Source organism: Phacochoerus africanus, chromosome 16 (assembly GCF_016906955.1).
Source record: "Phacochoerus africanus isolate WHEZ1 chromosome 16, ROS_Pafr_v1, whole genome shotgun sequence".
NCBI classification, from domain to species: Eukaryota; Metazoa; Chordata; class Mammalia; order Artiodactyla; family Suidae; genus Phacochoerus; species Phacochoerus africanus.
The window spans coordinates 18,099,066-18,117,096 of NC_062559.1; positions in this window are offsets into that span (position 1 = coordinate 18,099,066).

Consider the following 18,031-nt stretch of genomic DNA (forward strand, 5'->3'; position numbering starts at 1 on the left):
TGAGAACCAAAAGTGATCCTGAGACATGAGCCCCTAAGATTTACATGAATTTTAGGGAGGTCAGTGGCATTTCCCCAGGATGTTGAAAGGGGCTTGAACCAATTTTATGAAAAATCTAGATTGTATATAATTTTCCTCATACCCTCCCTTAATTTGTGGCTCTATTAAGCCTGGAGATTAAGGATCAGACTTGATATATGAGACAGGGATGGGGACAGAACCTCCAAGGTCACTGCCTGAGCAGCCGAGATTTTCCCACTTAAATATTAAAAAGGGTCCGTTATTTAACAACCTTGGTATCAGAAAGTCCTTCAATACATGAATCCTTGGATTTTAGAATTAAGAAAAGGTCTTTTGAGATCTTCCATTCACTCACTTTATTAACCTGACCATTGGGATTCTAAGCCAGAGGTTCTCCAAGTGTTGTTCCCAAACCAGCAGAAGCATCAACCTGGGAATTTGTTTAAAAGCTAATTCTAAGACCCATCCCTGATCTACTGAGTCAGAGGCTGGGGATGGGAAGAGAAGCCATCAGTATTTTCATAAGCCCTCCAGGTGCTTTTGGGACAGGATTAACTTTGAAGACCATCAGTCTATGGGACTTGCCCAAAGTTACAGACAGTTAGTGAAAGAGCCAAGGAAAGATTTCCAGTCTATGTATCTTTTATGTCTCATTCAAATCTCTCTACTGAAATTTGGTCATTTCCTTGCTTTATGCACTAAGTAGCAATATTTCATTCCAATTAACCCTGCATCTGTGCCCTAGAGTAGTAGAGTTCTAAACTCTGCCCCTGGAATTTTGTCACTGTTGCAGATTAATTTTTCCTTGTTTCCACAAAGTCAACCTGATTTATTTCCTCTGAGGTTATGAGGGCAGACATCAGTCAGTGTTCAATTTCTTCCCCAACCACTCTCTTGCCAGTAACTTTGATTTCCCTGCCCCTACTGATATGACACCTCTTAAATTCCAGTGCTTCAGGGTCATTCACAGAAGGACCTAGGGACATCTAACCTCATGATGCTGCCCAGCATCACAGAAAAGGCAATGCACCACGTCAAGCTTAGTCCAAATGAGTGCCCTCTGAACTAGGCTTTTATCAATTGAGTCATTCCTTCCATTGCAACATTTTCTCAAATTTTTCCCCTAGTTTATTCCCCTCCCAGCCCCATAACAACCCAATCCCCATGAGAAGCTGTGAAGAGGTGAAAGAATAAGCCTGCCAACAGGACCTCTAGGACTAATGCAGATATTTGTCCTCAAAGGAATCCAGTCCTTTTGTCCTTGTTGGTTGTGGCCATCTTGTAATGTAGTACTTTCCCATGATCACCCAAATGCTTCTAGGTCAATCTACGCACTCCTAATGTCTTGGCACCTCTCAGGGGATATCCCACAATGGCAATAATGGAGCCAAATACTAAAATCACATAAATCACAGGGGAAGAGTGATGGCTCACTGTGGTAGATTCTAGTGTCAGGAAAAGTGATTACAAGCTATCACCAGGCATCCCTGCGAGAAAGTTGAGAAACAAAGGGAAGAGAAATATCAGCCAAAACTGCTTTACAGATAGAGCTGTGCAACCCCTAGGTTGAAGACCCAGGATTATGTCCTTGCGTGTTGTCAAGTGTCCTGTTTTAGGACTGCTTCCCAGTCTGTATGCCCCTCCTCCATACCACACCTGCAAGGGACAGCCCTGACTCTGTGATCCTTCCTGTCCTTCCCCTCCTTTTTTAAAAGTTTAAACCAAAATTGAGCTCATGTAATATTCACCGAGTATGGCTTTGCCCTTCACAATTGAACTATAACATATTTTCAACTCACTCTATATTTTTCTACCTAGGCAATTTATTATTGCCCAGGTAGAGTTTCATTGTAAATGAATAGGTATCATAATGTAATTAGCCAGTTCTCTGTTTGGAGGCATTTGCATTCTTGGCTGTATTGCTTTATAGTGCATTCTGTCATTAATCAGTATAAAATTAATTTTAGTTGTTCCATTTAATATTCTGGTCCTGAATCCTATTTTGTATGATTTTAATCTTAGCATGTATGTTTGTGTTCCCTTCGGTTACATCTGTCTCTGATATTTCTGCCCGTCCCATTACTTCTCAACTTTCCCTGTCATTTTCACTTTGTGTTTACGTATGTATATATTTATATATGATAGCTATCGGATATATTCATTTTATAAACAGCTTATGGCTAAATTTCTTCTTTCTGCAATTAATCTGAGAGTCTTTTGTCTTTGGATAGAGATCTTAAAGCCACTCACATCTATCATGACAATAGGTTTACCTGGTCTTTGTTCTGTCAATTTATTGAATGATTTTTATTTTTATTGCTTCTGGGTTTGTTCTTTTTTTTTCTGTCTCACTGTATTTAACAAGTTTACCTTTTTCTCCCACGCATGATTTGTAAACTACATACCTTTGTGTTTTCTACTTGGGCTTACTGAATTTAAAATATCTGCTATATTTATTTGAATTATACCTCTTTGTTTCATTAATTTAAAAAAATACAAGTAAAACATACATACATTTGCATTTTAAAAGTTCAAATAAGACCAAAGAATGTAAAGTGAAGAGTTCCTCCAACTCCACTGTTCTCCTCACAGAGAACCACTGCCCTGATTTTAATGTGTATTTCTCCAGACCTTTCTGTGTGTGTGCGTGTGTGTGTGTGTGTGTGTGTGTGTACATACAGATTTGTAGATTTTTAAAAAACACAAGTAGGGTAAATATACATTGATTACTACTTGTTTTTTCCATTTAATAATGCATTTCTTTGTAAGTAAATCTACAGTGCTACATCAGTATTTGTATGTGTGTCATTTGTCATAACAGTTCATTATATGGACTAAATGCATTTATTTAACCACGCTGCCTATAGACATACAGATTTGTTCCTATTTTTCGCTACTACAAACAAGGTTCTAAATTTAAAAATTCCTTTATATACATCTTTGTACACATGTAGAAGTACTACTGTAGTATTAATACCTAGAAGTGTAATTACTGAGTCAAAAATATGCACATTTAAGTTTTTGGTAGCTATGACAAAATAATCTTTCCAAGTGTATCACTATACACGCTTAAAAACTCCATTTGTAGCCTCACATCCTTATTAATGGTAGGTTTTAACAGTCTTTAAAAGGTCTGCTTATCTGATGCCTGAAAATGCTATTATCGTATAGCTTTAACTCATAGCTCACTGAGTGACAACGAGGTGTGAATCTTTTCATGTTTATTGACCGTTTGGTTCTTTCTGTGAACTCCCTGTGCTTTATCCTGTACATCAAGTACTTTGTCCATCCGTCTGTGATATTATTTACCTTTTTTCATATTAACTTGTAGATATTAATCTTTGGTCTGTTATATATACTGAAAATATATATTCTCTGAGTCTGTGGCCTGATTTTTAAATGTGTTTATGGTGGTGTTTGTCCTGTAAAAGATTAATGTTTTATACTAATCACATCTGTGACTCTTTTTCTTCAAAGCTTCCTTCCCTGCTGTATCAAAGTCTCAACAAATTCATACTGCCAACTAAGCACCACCAGAAACAAAAAGATATGAAACAAGTTCTATACACCCCCAATTCATTCATTCCTTTCTTCCCACACCCAGCCCATGGCATAATGGATTTGTTTTCAAGGATTTCTCATATGAATGGAGTAATATAGTATGCAGCCTCTAACCTGACTTCTTTCAGTTAGCATAATGCACGTGGAATTCATCCATGTTGTGAGTATCAGCTGTTTGTGGCATTTATTCTATTGTATGGAAATACAGTCATCCCTCGGTAACAGTAGGGGATTGGTTCCAAGGCCATCCCCAACATCAAAACCCAGGGATGCTCCAGAACCTTATGTAAAATGGTATAGTATTTGCATATAACCAATGAACACCCCCCACTATACTTTAATCTCTAGATTACCCATCAACTATGATGTAAATAGGTGCCAGCATGTGGCAATTCAAGTTTTATTGTTTGAAACTTTCTGGAATTTTTTTTCTCAAATATTTTTGATCCTCAGTTGGTTAAAGCTGCAGAGGCAGAACCCATGGATACAGGGAGCCAACTGCACCAGTCTGATATGCTCACCAGCCAAAGGGTATCTGGGTGGTTTGTGGGTTTGGGCTATTAGGAATAAAACCATTATGAACATTCACATAAAGGTTTTGAGGTAAATACCAGGAGAGGGATTGCTGGATCATATGGTAAGTGTATGCTTAACTCTTTAAGCTAGCAAACTGTCTTCCAAAGTGACTGAGCTATTTTGTATGTCCACCTGCAATGTATGAGAGTTCCAGTTGCTCTGCACTTAGTGTTGTCAGGTTTGTTTGTTTTTTTTAATTCTAATAAGTGTATAGTGGTTTTAATTTGCATTTCCCTAACAACTAATGATGTTGAACGTCTTTTGGCATATTTCTTTGCCATCCAGATATCTTCTTTTGTGAAGTGTCTCCTTAAGTCTTTTGCCTATTTTAAAAATTGGGTTACTTATTTTTTAGTATTGAATTTTAAAAGTTCTTTATATTTTTTCAACACAAGCCCTTTGTCAGATAACGTAGTATGCAGATACTTCTCCCAGTCTGCGGCTTGTTTGCTCATTTTTAATAGTGTCTTCTACCGACAAGTTTTTAATTTTGATGAGGTCTAATTTTTTTCTCATGACTTATGCTTTTGATATTGTATCTAAGAAGTCTTTGCCTAACCCAAATTCACAAAGATTTTGGTTTTGAATTTTACATTTGTGTCTATGATCCATTTTTAGTTAATTTTGTATAAGGTGAAAAGTCTGGATTGAAGTCAGTTTTTACATATAAACTTTGAATTGTTTGAGCACCAGCCATTGAAAATACTATTCTTTCTCACTGAATTGTGTTTGTACCTCTGTGAAAAACCCGACTGGCCAGTTTGATCTATTTCTTGAATCGCTCTTCCGTTCCGTTAATCCTGTGTCTCTCTTTTCATGGGTACCACATTCTCCCCATCATGGTGGTTTTATAATAACTCTTGAAAGCAGATAGTATGAGAGCTCTGACTTTGTTCTTCTTTACCAAAATTGTGTTGGTTATTTTAGTTCCTTTGTCTTTCTCTATCAATTTTAGGTATGAGAGCTAACAAAAATAAAAATCCTACTGGAATTTTTATTAGGGTTGCGTTGAACCGATACATCAGTTTTGAGAGAATAAACACCTTTCCAATATTGAGCCCCCCCCCCAATTCATGGAGAGAGTAAAGTCTATTTATGTAAGTATTTGCTGTCTTACATCAGCATTTTATAGTTTTAAATGTACAGAAAATACATATTGTGTTTAATGTATACTAAATATTTCATTTTGGGGGAGTACTAAAATGGTAATTTTTTGGTGGTAAATACTTTAAATTTTTTTATTTTTACTTGTTCACTGTTAATATCTAGAAATACTATTGATTTTTATATCCTGCAACCTTACTAAAATTACTCATTAGTTCTAGTAACTTTTTGATAGATTCCTTGGAATTTTCAAAATACACAATTATGTCTGAAAATAGACAGTTTTATTTCTTCTTTTCCAAGCTGTATGCCTTTCCTTGTCTTATTGCCCTAGCTAAATCCTCTAGTATAATGCTGAATAGAATTAAGAATGTGAGCATTCTTGGCTCGTTTCCAATCTCAGGAAAATCATTTGGTCTTTCACCATTAAGTACAATGTAGACTTTTTTTTTTTTTTTGTAGATGCCCTTTATCAAATTAAGGACATTCTTTTCTAATGCTCGTTTTCTAAGAGTTTTTTTTTTTTTAATAATGAATGGATTTTGAATTTTATCAAGTGCTTAGTCTACATCTATTGAGATTATTATCCCAGTAATTTTAATTTTATTTTTATGCTTATATCTCTAATCCACCTGGAAGTTACTTTTTATATTGTATGTGGAAGTGATTGGACCTTATTCTTCCCCAAATGATTAACTAATTGTTGAAATCCTTTATAAAACCATCTATCATTTCCCCACTCATTCGAAATGTCACTTTTTTCATACATTGAACTCTGATAAATAGCTCTGTGTCTGGACCATCTCTTTTGTTCCATCAATTTACTGGTCTATTTCTATGCTAATCTACACTGAATCAATTACTAAACTTGATGATATGTTTTTCTTGTTGTTTTTTTTTTTTTAGTCTTTTTGCTATTTCTTGGGCTGCTCCCGCGGCATATGGAGGTTCCCAGGCTAGGGGTCGAATCGGAGCTGTAGCCACCGGCCTACGCCAGAGCCACAGCAACGCGGGATCCGAGCCGCGTCTGCAACCTACACCACAGCTCATGGCAACGCCGGATCGTTAACCCACTAAGCAAGGGCAGGGATCGAACCCGCAACCTCATGGTTCCTAGTCGGATTCATTAACCACTGCGCCACGACGGGAACTCCGATGATATGTGTTAAAATCTGCTAGAAAAATGTTATTCTTGCCATTTCACTCTTCAGATGAATGTGAATCAGCTTGCCAAATTCCAAACAGAAACCTGTTGATATATTGTTTGAGACAGCATTAAATTTATAAATTGGGGGGAATAATTATTTTATAGCACTGAACTTTTCTGATAAGAAACAGATGTATTTCTCCATTTTTCAAGGCTTGATTTGTGAACTTCAATTCTCTTGTATACTTTCCTACATGAAGATCTTTATATAGTTACCCTACCAATATCTTACTATTCTAAAGTTTCTGACACTTTTCTTGGATTTTTCCAGGTAGATAGAAATATTTACCAAAAGTGACAGTTCTGTATTTTCCTTTCCAACATTTATACATCTTATTTCTTGCCCCCTTCCTTTTCTTCATTACTGCACTGAACAGGGACATCCAGTTCAACGCTAAATGGCAGTGGTAGGGGCTACACTGTGCTCTTCCCCATTTTAATGGGAATACTTCCAGTATTTCATGAGTTAAGCATTATGTTTGTTGTAGGTTTTGGTCAAGATACATTTTGGTTTTTTTAATCAACCCTTTATTGGATACATTGTTTTTGCAAATACCCTCTCCCATTCAGTAGGTTGCCTTTCCATTTTATTAGTTGTTTCCTTCACTGTGCAAAGCTTTTTAGTTCAATGTAGTCCCATTTTTGTATTTTTGCTTTTTTTTTTTTGTCCTTGCCTGTGGAGACACATCCAAAAAATATGCCCAAGTCTGATGTCAGAGAGCTCTGCTGAGAATTATCATAGGAGTTCCCACTGCAGCTCACGAGACATGGAGATACGTTCTCAAATGTAGGCCACCTTCTTCTATGACCTGTTTACTAATACTACCTTTTTAAACCAGGAATGTGTATTGCATTTTATCAACTAGTCTCTTTTTTTGGGGGGGGAGGAGGAGGCATCTGTTGAGATAATCATCTTTTCTTCTCTTCAGCAAATACAATGAATTCTATTAATATTTTTTACTTTCTAAACTACTCTTCCTCCCTTGGGATAAGCTCAATTTGGTCATGGTGTAGTATTCTCTTAATACCCTGCTAGATTTGAACAACTTATTTAGAAATGTATTTATGGAGTTCCCATCATGGCGCAGTGGTTAACGAATCCGACTAGGAACCATGAGGTTGCAGGTTCCATCCCTGCCCTTGATCAGAGGATTAATGATCCGGCGTTGCCGTGAGCTGTGGTGTAGGTTGCAGACGCGGCTTGGATCCCGCGTTGCTGTGGCTCTGGTGTAGGCTGGTGGCTACAGCTCCGATTCGACCCCTAGCCTGGGAACCTCCATATGCCGCGGGAGCAGCCCAAGAATTGGCAAAAAGAATAAGAAGAAATGTATTTATAAGTAAGGTTAACTTTTTTTTTTTTTAGTCCTATGTTCATTTGATTTCAGAACTACGGTAATATCTACCTCTTAGATAGGAAAGCTTCCAATCTGTTTTATGGACTAGAACCACATAAATACAACATGGGAAATTATCTGTTCCTTCATTTTGGTAGCTTTAGACTGCAAAACTACTTGGGTCTGGTGCTTTTTTGCAGGGGAAGGTGGTAGGTTTTCAATTATTTTGCCATTTATCTTAGATGATGGTCCATAGGGTTCTCTCCTCCCTGTTGTACCAACTTTGGCAGTCTGTACATTTACAGATCAAACATTGCATCTTAACTTTTAACTGCATTTATTTAAAGTTATACAATCATAGCAATCATTCCGTTTTTTCCATATTTCAGGTGCCTTACAATATTTACATCTCTTTTTCCCCTTACTCAATTCACCAAGAATTTATCTACTTTATTGGTCTTCATAAACAACAGTAATTGGTTTTAGTAATGAAGCCCAATTATTTCAAAATTTCATTAATCTCTATTTTTATTCTTATTCTCTTTTGCTTCATTTCTTTGGGTGCATTTTTTTCCTGTTCTTTTTCTAACTCTTGAGTCAAATGCTTAGTTTGTTTATTTTCACAATTTCTTTTTTCTACAAGCTCTTGAAGCTGTAAATCTTTCCATTTGGACCACTTTGGCAGCACTCACAGATCTTAAAAAGTAATGTGCTTATTTCTTCACTTCCAAGTAGTTTGTAATTTCAATTTTAATTCCTCTTTAATCCAAGTTAATTAGAAGTGTGCTTCCTCATTTTCGAGAGGATAGATTTTTTGTCTGTCATTTTTACTATTTTTTTGTTGTTGTTGTTAATTTTATGCTTGTGGTCAGTGAATGCAGGCTTGAATGATTTCTACTTTTTTGAATCTACTGAAATTTTCTTTGTGAATATTCCATGTAAGCTTAAAAATATGTATATCTCCCTATTATCTCTTGAGTAGAAAGCGTCTTAACAACTGAGTCTCTCATATTTTTATTTTTTTCTACGTGAAATGTTAATTTTGTTTTCTCTGATGCACTGTTCTGTTACTTAATTCTAAATTCCTGGGTAATTTTGTTTTAGGTATTTTAGGTATGCAGCATATAGCTTTTAGGGTTTGGGGTCTTTTTTCTTTCTTTCTTTTCCAATTTGAGGAACTCTGTCTTTTCACAGCGTTACTGAATCCATTCGCATTGTGATTACCAACACTTTGGACTAATTTTTGCATCTTCTTTTGTGTCTTCTGTTTACCATACTTTGCTATTGTTTCTCTTTTTTTCTCACTTCCCTTTTTGCTGAAACAATGATGTCTTCCTATTTACTTTTTTTTTTCTTTTAATGGCTAGAAAGTTACAGATCCTACTTCAATTTTTCCAGTGGTTACTCTATTTTTTTAAGTGTATACTTAAACTTGTTTTATAAAATCAATATCTTCAATTTCTGAGTATAACTAGCTTCTCTCTGAACAAGTCGAGAACCTCTTCATGCTTTTGCTTTTCTCCTTTTCCCCTGCTACCTCCCAAGGAAAGATCATTAGGGATTTTAATTCCATATTGTTCTCTCTCTCTCTCTTTCTTCACTCTTCTCAAACAAGAGTGATTTTAAATTTTGCCACAAGGTTTGCTATATTTTGTCATCAGATTGATTTTCCTCATACCTTCCTCTTTGATTCATTTTTCATTTTCCCTGAAAGACACTGTTTACTTATCCTTCCAGAGAGGGTGCTTGAGTGGTATATTTTCTGAACCCTTACATGTCTGAAAGTGTTTTTATTTTGCTAACTTGAACGATGGGTTCACCTGGGTATAGAATTCTAAGTTCAAAATAATTTTCCCTCAGAACCTTGAAAGCTTTGCTCTATTGTCTCCCTGAATCCACTGTTGCTGAAGAGAAGCTTTCCTCCTAATGGCCACATACCCCACTGCTCTCCTCCTCAGGGACCAGAAAGTAAATAAAAGGGGAGTCCCACTGGATGTTTCAAGGGCTGCTTCCCCAACCCAGGCCACTTCTTAATCACTCATTCATTCAGCAAGTAGTTTTTGTGCATGTAATGTTCCAGCCTCTGTACTGGGATTTTTTTTTTAATAAAATATTTCATGTACACAGGAAAGTATAGAGAATAAATAATACAGCAAACAGGAGTGTACTCACCACCCATATTGGCAGATCTTACCATTTTGTCTTATTTGGTTCAGGTTTTTAAAAAATAAATAAAACACTAAAGAACCCATTGAAATCTCATTCCCTTTCCTTCCACACCAGAGATAACTACTGCTCCAAATTTTTTTTTCTTTTTTTTCTTTTGTAACAATTTTTATTTTTTTATCATAGCTGGCATACAGTGTTCTGTCAATTTTCTACTGTAAGCAAGGTGACCTAAATTTTTAGTTTATAGACTAATGGATTTTATTTTTAATATATGGATATATATGATGAATAATGTATAGATAAACAAAAATTAATAACCAACATAATGCTTACTACCTGCCTATTGGTAATCTGATTACATGACATATATTAACTAGTTGTCACTACAACCCAATGAAGTAGGTACTATTATTATCTCCTTTTTATAAGTGAGAAGTAACTTAATCAAGGTCACTTGGCTGGTGACCAGCTAAGTGAGGGCACCAAACCTGGCAGCCTAGCTGCAGAGTTTGTGCTATTAACAGCTATAACGTGCTAATTTAGTAATAATTCCCATGTACTTAAGCTTCATGTAAATGCTATATTAGACAAAATCTTCTAAAATTGGGGGATTTTTTTTTTCTTCCCTGTTTACTGAGCATAAAACATTATCCATGATCGAGCTAGTTTTCATTCATCATTTATTTTTACTACTGTATAGTACTGCCTTGCATTTTTATGACTATCTAGATTGCTTCGAAAATGTGCAACAAATGTTGCACTGAACGTATCTGTGGCTGTCTCCTAGAGCCAAAGACAAGAGTTTCTCTAAGATCTATACCAAGGCATGAAATCTGTAAGTCACGGGGTATGTGATATCATCTTTACAAATTGCTGTCAAATTACTGCACCAACTTATATTCCTCCATATGAAGGGAGGGGGGTTCTATATTTTGTGCTGGGATTTCAATCTGATATGTCAGACTACACACATATTGCTGAACTATTGGGTCATTATACTACAGAACCTTTTATTATCCACTTTTTTCTGTTTTAATATATACACTTCACTCAGGCCTTTGCTCTCAGTCTCATTATGTAAAAATATTTACTGATTATTTACTACGTGCTAACTCCTCCTGTTAATGGTTATTTTTTAAAGCTCACAACAGTACAGGCCCTGAAATGTATTTGAAATTAGTCAAATAAAGGCTCACCTGTTTTTCATAAGGTCATATGTGCTTAGCTTAGGCTTATAAATTAACATGAGCCTGAATGTAACATGAAAGAATTTCAGCTGGATCTAAAAGAAACTGACAGCCCAGACAGAACATAGAGGTTTTATTAAGAAGTGAAATTGAATCAAAAACATTAGATTTAAATTATCAGATCATATAAAATACAGAGTATTCAATGTTTAGAGTTTAACATAAACTATTAGTTTTAAAATATTTAATGTCATTATCCTTATACTAAAAATTATTAAATGAATAATTACATATGGCATTTGGGAAACATCACCAAGAGTTAGAATTTCCGTCATCCAGGAACATACATATAAAAATATTACAGGACTTTTTTCTTTCTTTTTTTGGCCACCTCACGGCATATGGTGTCCCAGGCCAGGGATCAGAGCTGAGCCTCAGTCGCCACCCAGTCCACAGCTGTGGCAATGCCAGATCCTTAACACACTGTGCCTGGCCAGGGATCGAACCTGTGTCCCAGCACTCCCAAGATGCCACCCATCCCATTGCACCACAGCAGAAACTCCTATACAGCCCTTAAAAAAAAAAAAAAAAAAAAAACTTTTATCCTGTTGCTCAGCCAGGGATGCAAGCCAAACTGCAAACTGCAAAAGCATCAGACTGATAGATCCAAATGCCTATTCAGCATCTCCACCTTGTCTACAAGGCACCTCAAAGTCTCCAAAAAACCAAACTCCCACTTCCCCCTTCTTCTCAAGTCTTCCTCATCTCAAAATAAAAAGTACATTTGCCTAGACTTCTCTTGTGGTGCAGTGAATTAAGGATCCAGTGTTGTCACTGCTGAAGCACAGGTTCAACCCCTGGCCAGGGAACTTCCACATGCTGAGAGTGCAGCCAATATATATATATATATATATATATATATATATTCTTCCAATTGCTGGGCTGAAATCTTAATCATTTCTGAGTCCTCACCTTCTCTCTACCCTCTGTCCAACACATCAGCAAGGAGACCCCCCTCATTCTAATGCCACAGACATCCAGACTCTGACCACATCTCACCACCTTCACTGCCACCACTCTGGTCTAAAGCACTAGCATCTTTTGCTTGGATTTCTGCAGTGGCTAACTTGTCACCTGCTTCCAGTCTTGCCTGCACTCTAGTCTATCCTCCACAGAGCAATCAGGGTGAACCTCTAAAAAGTAATTCAGATCATGTCACTGCTCAAAATCCTCCCTCAAACTTGCCACATCACTCTTCACATTGGTTTTCAGGATCCTACATGATCTGCCTCCCACCTACTCAGATCCCTGAACTCATTTAACTCTTACCATTGCTCTTACCATCTCTTTCGCTTCACTTACCTTGTGTTGGCAGAATGGAGGCTCCCCCAAAGCTGTCCTAATGTCCAGAGCCCATTGAGATGTTACACTATTACAGTAGCTTAAACAAAAGATGATGGTGGTTTGGATTAGGCTATTGGCAAGGAAAATAGAAAAGCGAATGGTCAAGATATAGCTTGAAGGCAGAATTAACCAAACACTAATTCAAAGATGAATTACATGCAGGGGCTGATGAAGAAGGAAATGTCAAGAATGACACCCAGTTTCTTGGCTTGAGGAACAGGATGTATGAAAGTGCTGTTTGCTGAGACAAGGAAGAATATGGAAAGATTAGATCTGGGGTTAACAACAAAGAATTCAGCTTCTGAATATAATAAGTTCACGGTATCTATGAGACATCACAGGAGGGGCGGGGAGTTATCAAGTAGTCATCAGGATGTAAAACTACCTGACATAGCTGGAAAACGTAGCCAGGGTAAAGATTATAATTTCAGAAATTACTGGTATACAGGTGTACCTAAGTCATGGCAAATGTTCAAAATTACCTAGAGAGAAGGGGTAGAATTGTGAGAAAAGGGTCCTATATAGAATTCTGTAGAACTCTAAACTTTGAAGCTTTGGTAAAGGAAGATAAATGAACAAGTAATACTGAAAAGGAACAGTTAGAAAGTCGGAAGAGGAGTTCCCATCGTGGCGCAGTGGTTAACGAATCCGACTAGGAACCATGAGGTTTCGGGTTCGGTCCCTGCCCTTGTCAGTGGGTTGACTATCCGGCATTGCCATGAGCTGTGGTGTAGGTTGCAGACGCAGCTCAGATCCCGCGTTGCTATGGCTCTGGCGTAGGCCGGTGGCTACAGCTCCGATTCAACCCCTGGCCTGGGAACTTCCATGTGCCGCGGGAGCGGCCCAAGAAATAGTAACAAAAAAAAAAAAAAAAAAGTCGGAAGAATATCACCGAAACCAAAAAAGGAGAGAATGTTTCAAAGGTTACTCAGCTGCTCTGAGAGTCCTATTAATTGGAAGATTGGATTTAGCAACGTGGACGTCAATGTTGATCTTTTTTTTCTTTATTTTTGAGAAAGATTTTTTATTGTGGTAAAATAATATAACATAAAATTTACCACTTCAAGTCATTTTCAGGTGTACAGTCCAGTGGCATTAAATACATTCCCACTGTTGTTCATCAATCGTGATCTTTTTCTGTAGCAAAGTAAGGGCTAAATATTGAGGTAATTTTAATAATCCATGAGGATACAGAAATGGTGACAGAGAATATATAAGATATCCATCTTTGGGAAATTTAGTTTTAAAGGGGGATATGGCTATGTGACAACAGCTAGAGGAGATGGAGAGTCAAGGGGGAGTTTATTTTTTTTAACTGGAGATACTAGTTCACTATTGAATGTTGATTCAAATTATTCTGTAGAGTAGAAGAGAGAGATGATGATGGAGGGAGAGGAGTGATGTTATGGATTGTGGACCCCAAGAAAGCAAGAAGTAACGGGCCTAGAACTCATGAGAATGGGATGGCCTTTGCCAAAAGGTGGGGAGGAGAGACTGGCACAGATGCAAGTGGACTTGCAATACTTCTAGGTTTGTTGAGCATCTATTTGAGATGGGTAATCACAAATGAATAGCGATACTACTCTGTCAGTTTATATAGTCCTCTTTATTTATTCCCTATATATATTTATAGAATGCCTACTATGTGCCTCCTCTGAACTACCTGTGACCAAGGGGGTGAAGAGGTCAGCCTCTCCAGGCCTTCAGGAACATCTCTTTGATGTTGCTGCTAGAGGCTTCTGAATAAGCTCAGGAGAGATATTCCTGTACTGTTTACTTCAAGCCACAGTAATCACTACATTGAGAAATTACCCTTATTCTACTTTCCATTTCAAATAATCCCCCATTACACTTCCAGAGCCAATTCCTAAGAGGTTACACAATATGCACTGGTTACAGATCAGCTGAAGTGATAGAGACCTAGGTCTTCTCATCAACATCAACAACTGAAGTCCTGTCCCGCATCCGGTGACTCCCTCAATCCCAAGACATAACAATAAACAACAAGGAAACTACCCTCCTTTTCCAAAGAAACACCCTACGTACAAGGCATCTCTTCCCTACAGTTTCCTCCAGTTCTGCCTCTTCTCAGAGCAACCTCCCAGGAGGTCCTTCTCAGCAGTTAGAGACCGAGTGTCTTCCACTGAACTGGAAGACCACCTTCAGCAACGTCCAAGTCACTGGTAGCAGCGCAGCCTCAAGCCCCTCATTTGCGCTGCTCTTCCAAAATCCAAGAGGATCACCTCGACAATCTGCAACATCAGCACCACATCCACAAATTAATAAACACATAAACAAATACCTACCTTACACACAGAGACACCTCCCTTTTTTCCCAGAAAGAGCTTCCCGCAGGTGATCACCTACACAAAAGTACAGATTACTTTTTCTATACTGTTGGGAGGAAGTCTCCCATCCACAAAAAGCACCCTTCTGAAAATTTAGTATCTAAGAAATCAGAGTGGAATTACAACACAGAACTGAATAACAATGAAAGTACGATTTTGAAAACTTGTGGAATACGGATAAAGCAAGGGAAATTTCTCTTCAAGGGGAACTTATAGCCCTCAGTTACATTTTAGAAAATAAGAAACACTGGAAATTAATGTGTTGATTATTTAACTTGATAACTTTTTTTTAAAGGAGTAACACGTTAAACTCAAAAGTCTAAGCTGACTCAAAAAGAAAGAAAAAATCCAAATAAACTAATAATCATGGGAAAAAAATGAACTGAGTTTTCAAAATATGATAGTTTCACAGATGAGATTTACCATATATTCAAAGAACAAACAATACCTGTCTCATCCCAAACTGTTACAGAAAATAGAAAAAGGGAAATTTCCAAGTGCATGTTATGAGGGTAATATAAACATAGACAAAGAAAGGTAGCACAAGAAAAGAAAATTAGAAGCCAGTATCACTTATGAACACAGATGCTAAAATTAAAAAGCATTCACCAATTGCATGAAGCAGTGTATTTAAAAAAATAGCACATTGTGGCAAAACAAAGTTTATGTCAAAGAATGCAAAGATAAATCCACTTTAGGAAAAGTGACCTATCAAAAAGACCCATTACTTTAACATATCAAAGGCAAAACTGACAATCATCAAAGAAAACTGATCATTTTATCAGTGCCCAGAAAAAAAGCCCTTAATAAAAGCCAATATTCTTTCATGGTTTTAAAATATTCCCACTTCGAACTCAACTGGGATAGAAGGGGACTTCCTAACCTGATAAAAAGTTTCTAATAAAAACTAACAGCTGTTATCATAAATAATGATGACATATTAGAAACATTCTCAATGAGATAGAAATAGGAAAACAATGCTTGCTCTCACTCTTGCTAGTTGATGTTATATTGGAGGTCCCAGCCCATCCAATGATATAAGAAAAGGGGAAGAGTATTAGTTAAAGATAATATTAGCTACATGAAAATACAAGAGACTCTGCAAATTAACTAATAAGAAAGTTCAGCATATTTGCTAAAACAGGATTATTCCCAGATCAGTAACAATTCTAAACAGCAGCATGTACCAATTAAAAAATTTTTAAAGGATCCCACTTAAAACAGCAACAAAAGTTGTCAGGTACCTAGGAATAAATCTAGCAAAGAGGGTACAAGAGTTTTATATGCAAATTATAAAATGTTATGGACGGATATGAAGAAATCAAAATAATATTAATATACTGGATGACTATTTTATAAAAAAGAAGGTGTCATATCTCCCCAAGTAAACCTACAAATTTAACTCAGCAAAATACAAAAAAAAAAAAAAGTTTTTCATTGGAAGTTGACAAACTGGTGCTAAACTTAGTATGGAAGAGAAGAAGTCCAAAAATGGTTGGTATAATTTTTTAAATGAACAAATTGGGGAAATGCCCTTCTACCCATAGACTTATTATAAAGCCACAATAATTAAAACAGTGTGGTATTGGCTCAGAATTGGCCTGACAGAGAAGAGGACAAAGCAGGAATATATTTGTGAATATATGGAAATTTAATTTAAAATCAGTGGCAAACAGAAACAGACTCGCAGATTTCAAAAACAAACTTATGGTTACCAAAGGGGAAACATTGGGGGGGGGATAAATTAGGAGATTGGGATTTACATATACATACTGGTTATATGTGAAACAGATAACCAACAAGGACCTACTTCATAGCACAGGGAGTTACTCAATATTCTTTATTAACCTATATGGGAAAAGAATTTTAAAAAGAATGGGTATATGCATAACTGCATCACTTTGCGGTACACCTGAAATTAACACAATATTGTAAATCATTGTATACTCCAATAAAATTTAAAAATAATCACAGGGGCATTACACATTAATGAAGGGAATGAAAAACTGTTTAGTAAATCAGGTCAGGACAACAGATTTTCCATACGGGGGAAGGAAGAGTAAAATTAAATTCCTACTTTACACTGTTCAAAGAAGTAAGTCCTGGATGGATCAACTTTACAAGTGTGGAAAACAAAGCTTTAAAACATTAAGGAAAAAAACACAGGAGGCTATCTTTGTAGCATCAGGTATAGAGAGGTGCCTTTAATAGGACACAAATGACACAAACTATAAAGATCAGTGACTAAATACCTACGTTTAAAATTTTCTGTAGTAGAAAAGTTATCAAAAGCAGTTAAAAGAGGAGCCATGGAATGAGACAATATAATGTCTATATGTATGAATTCCTACACATCAAGAGGGGAAAAGATGACAACGTACACAGCCCACTGGAAAAATGAATAAGAACTGTGAAAAAATAAACCACAGACTCAGAACAGTTAATATCCAATAAATCCATAAAGAAATACTCAACCTCATTAGCAGTGAGGGAAATTCAAATAAACAATGAGATATTGGGTTTTTAAAAAAATCAAATTGTCCAAAATAAGAAAAGTCTGAATCTAGAAAGTATTAAAGGTCATGTGAGGAAAACAAGAACTCTCACACACTGCTGACGGGTGTGTAAACTGGAGACCCATTCGGCAGTGTCTAATGAAACTGAAAATCTGCATGTCACCTAGCAATTCCCAATGCAGGTAGATAGAGAAATTCTCACATGTGTGCGAGGGACACATGTACACATATGTTCATATCGGCATTGCCCCTAATACCAAAATATTGCCAGCAGCTTAAATATTCATCCATAGGGGAATAAATAAACACAGCACATTCATATGCATGGATCCACAATATAGCCATTAAAATGAATGAACTAGATGTATATTTATCAACATGGAGAGAAAGAATGAAAACGTACCATGAAGGGAAAAAAAACAAGTCACAGAATATGCATAGTCTAACACCACACATGTGCATTTTAAAAATCAAAGCAAGAGTCTGTATCTGTGCAGGTTCACATGTAGTAAAAGCATAAAGCCTAGATTGGAAATTCATGATAGTGTTTGCCTTTGGAGAAAAGGGTGGAAAATGGTTTGGGGGAGGAGTACAAAGGGACTTC